Source organism: Belonocnema kinseyi, chromosome 10 (genome assembly GCF_010883055.1).
Source record: "Belonocnema kinseyi isolate 2016_QV_RU_SX_M_011 chromosome 10, B_treatae_v1, whole genome shotgun sequence".
Taxonomy (NCBI): domain Eukaryota; kingdom Metazoa; phylum Arthropoda; class Insecta; order Hymenoptera; family Cynipidae; genus Belonocnema; species Belonocnema kinseyi.
This window is the reverse complement of record NC_046666.1, coordinates 44,725,862-44,730,185: the sequence shown is the minus strand read 5'-3', so window position 1 is coordinate 44,730,185 and position 4,324 is coordinate 44,725,862.

The window sequence follows — 4,324 nt, the reverse complement described above, 5'->3', positions numbered from 1 at the left end:
GCTTGAGAAATAGCTTAAGCCATTTTTTTCCAGCCATACCCGTGTCATTAAATGAAGTTTCCAACTGATTACTTATTGCCAACATGTACGCCATTCTTCGAACATCGGTTCTCGTCAAGCCATGAAATTTACTCTCCATCGTCAAAATGTAGTCTACCAAAAGATTTTCAAGGGTTGTCCCTAAAACAGTTTTTCTCCCGAGTGTCGTAGCTGCGGCTTCTTCTGGGGGTAATTCATTTTTTTGGCATAATCGAAATAAGGTAGATCTTGGCACATCAAAATATTTTGCTGCTCTCAAATAACCCATTTTTGTCTCCCTTACTAATTTAATAGCTTCTGCCATACGCTCAGAATTCCATTCTTTTCGCTTTCTTTTTGAGTTGACGCCAGCCATTCTGATAAAACATAAAAAAGTAACTTTCAATTCCTAAATAACGAAATAGTCAAGTCCGCTGATATTTAAGATACCAATTATGGAATATTCCATAATTGGGTGCTATGATCTGTCCATATTTGGATATCCTAACGACTTCAAACTGACATTCATATTTTTATATTTAAGAAATTAATACAATCAAATACCACTAAAACCTACAAAAGAGAATCTAAACTATCTCTAGAAGTTATAAAAACAATCATGTGTGCAAATTTTGTAATGAAAATACGTATCATTTACATACCTAAGAAAGTTATCCGAAGGCGTGAAAACAAAACACTGCAACAGTGACGAAAGGACTCGTTCGACTAACATGGTACAACTTGTACGTGCGAATGGATACAGAAAGAAAGAGATAAACACTGTTTTGTGTATGTACGATTATTTGTTTGGAAGAAATTCCGGTATTCCATATTAGGGATACTATCCCATATTTGGTCACTTTCCTCTACTGCCTACTGCTTCCTCCGGCGGCCGGAGGGAGCAGGAGCCGAAGTTTAAAACTCGGGTCCGGCAAGCAGTAGCCGAAGTACTGCTTGTCCCATCACTAATTTTGACAACCTTACACGGTTATCACCGTTACATTCCTTTTCTTCCATCGGATCCACCTTTGTTCTCTCCATACAAAAAGTTACGTAATGTCTATTCGCCCGTAGTTGCAGAGCTTATGAATTCTGTAAGAAAAAAAATAGAAATACGTACATTTTTGAAGTGAAACTTCTTTTGGGACGGAACTAAGTTAAAAAGAACGATCGAACGGACGACCGCTCGAATAACTGAGCAGAGTCTGGATCGAAAATTCCCAGTGGGTACAAAATTTGGCATTTTCTTTACGTCATCGTTATGACATCGTTACGACATCGTTACGACATCTTTACGATATCCTATGCCCATGTCGTTTCGATGTCTTTGTGATATCGTAAATACATCGTCAGATCATATGACTTATTTACGATATCGTAAAGACACCTTAACGACATGGACATAGGATGTCGTAAAGATGTCGTAACGATGTCGCAAAAACGTCGCCAAACTTTGTACCCACTAGGATCTATCTATCTTTTCTTCTTCTGTCTCTAATGCACTATTTATAACTTCTCTATTTATTCGAGCCTCCATTTTGTGCGGCGATTCGCAATCGCTCTGAAGACTTCTCTTCGATATCCCCACTACGACCACGATAAGCACGTATATTAGAGCGCATTGAAAAAACTTTTTTTTTGCTAATAACTAAAATATATATTTTGTTTGATTTTGGTTCAAGAAAATGCAAAGTACATGCAAAATCCTTTATATTAAATTTTTGATCAACAGAGAGTCCAAAAATGTGCGATAACTGTTAGAAAATTGCGGAAATCGAAGTTTTTATTATTTTTTTCAACTTAAAATCCATTGTGGGAAAAAGAAATTTGATCACTGGATATAGTTTATTTGAACCCAAATGACAACTTTTCCATCCCCTTCCAATTATAAATTCAAAAAAAAGTTTTTTCACTGCGACTTAATGTATATGATCACTTCTTTAGTGAGTCTCCACTGCTGCACACTGTTTTTATATTAAGGGCCAAACTTAAGTCACATAACGGATTATAGGCCCTATTCCAGACCCCCCACCCTCTATGTCGAGCCATTGTAAAATATTTCACCCCCCCCCCCCCCCCATTACAGTACGTAATTTATTTTCTCCAAAAATAATACAATATGAGACTTGCAACTAATGGAATTTGTTTGTATTAAAAAAAATACATACTTTGCAGGATGAAAACATTATTTTAAAAATTCCCGTATTTTTTCTTGACCTTTTTCTCATTTTCCTGATCATTAATATTCAAATACCAGCTCGTGTGGAAAAATGTTCTGGCGCTGGCCTGGCCCAGACCAGACCGCCAGGATTCCAGCCCTAGCGCGTACCATATGGTCTGGCATGGGCCTGGCCAAAAGTATAACGTTTTTTCTGGCTAGCCCCAGACCAGACCATCTGGTCAGCCGCTAGTCAGGTGTTGTTTTGCGTGAAAAACATAATTCTATAATAGATAGAAAGTAGGTTTGTACTTGCTATTTATATTAATAACTTTTGGGTAACTTTTGGCTAACTTTTGGCTGGATTAATATATTATTAGGAAAATAATAAGAAATTTTGACATTTTGTTACACTTGGTCGACAAAAACTAGCACTGTTTCCAAGAGGTCGAAGAAAAGCACTGTTAGAATACTTCAAGTTGTAACGTCAACTGGCAAGATGTCTGCACGCTGAGGGCTAAGCAATGAATTACAGTTACTTGGAAAAACTTGATTTTTTAAATGACTTAAATACAAAAATTTCACTATAAACTTTTTTAGTTTAAAAAATTTCATAATAGGCTCTGGAACTTTTTGAAATGTAAGAAAAAATGCACTGTATCGAACCTAGATTTTTTCTATTGGCTCGCTGATCAACGCCAGACCTAGACCAGGCCAGACTGTCAAGGTGATAGAACAAAAATGTTTGTTTTTATACTTTAAATTTCTAATTTTCCATCATTTTAGACACACTCTAATATTTTTGAAGTATGTCAGAAAAATTTTCTGATGGAACTTATGATTTTTTACGTTCTTGGCTAGCTGACCAGTGCCAAACCTGAGCCAGAACAGACCTTCCAGCTTAGACGGTCTAGATAAAGTCAAACCTGAGCCAGATCAGTTCTTCCACACTAGAGAGTCTAGATAAATCCAGACACGGGCCAGGCCTGTAATCAGACTGCCCGTACATTTTTCCACACGGGAGCATTTTAACCTTGTAATTTTTAAAAAATAGGATCTTTTATAAACGGAATAAAACAATATTCCATATACAAATTTTAAAATTTTAAAATTGATTAATTTATTTAAAAAAAGACTTTGCTACCGAAAAGGATGACTTTTCAACAGAATATTGCAATTTTCAAGGCTGTATATAAATTAAGGCAATATATTAATTCAGCCGTAAGTTAGCTGTAAAAGCGGAGGCTGAAAATGTACCAAATCTTTATCTGGTTATTAAAGAAATGGTGAGTACAAACCTACTTTTTATCGATTATAAAAGAACAAGTATAAGAAACGATAATTAAATTTATTAATTTTATTGATGGTAGGATATTTTTGACGCAAACCTTGATATTTTACTGATTATATTAAACAAGTAGGTATATTATATATTTTTCTAGAAAATCATGTTTTGCTTTTTGAGCATATCCTCAAGGCGTTTCCTCTAAACATGAACGATATGATCCTCAACGATCAAACATTAATCGATCAGCCATTAACTAGTGGCTGACAAGCCAATAACTCGCGGCTGACCAGCCTATAACTAGCGGCTGAACAACCCCTAACTAGCGGCTGACCAGCCCATGTCTAGCGGCTGACTAGCCCATGTATAGTGACTGACCAGTACCTGTCAAGCGGCTGACCAGACGGTCTTGCCTGGGGCTAGCCAGAAAGAACGTTACACTTTTGGTCAGGCCCAGGCCAGACCATCTGTACAGCACTGGAAAATGGCGGTCTGGTCTGGGCCAGGTCAGCGCCAGAACATTTTTTCACACAGGTATTTTCAAACATATAGTGAAATTTTAAACTAAAGAAGATTGATGTTCAAACAAACATGATATAATTAAATGTTAGAACAAAAAATAATTTCAAATTAGAAAACTAATTTTCAAGCTAAAGCTATTAATTTTGAACTAATAAATGTTCAACCAAACATTGTTTTATGCATAAAAAATAAGATTAAAATAAAAAATGACATTTTTCGAAACACGATGAGAGACAAGCAAATTAACATTCAAAAGATTTTCATTAAAAAATGATCTGCAAATTTATTATAAACTCCTGTTTTAAAAATATGAAAATTATATAATCAACATTTGTTTGCAA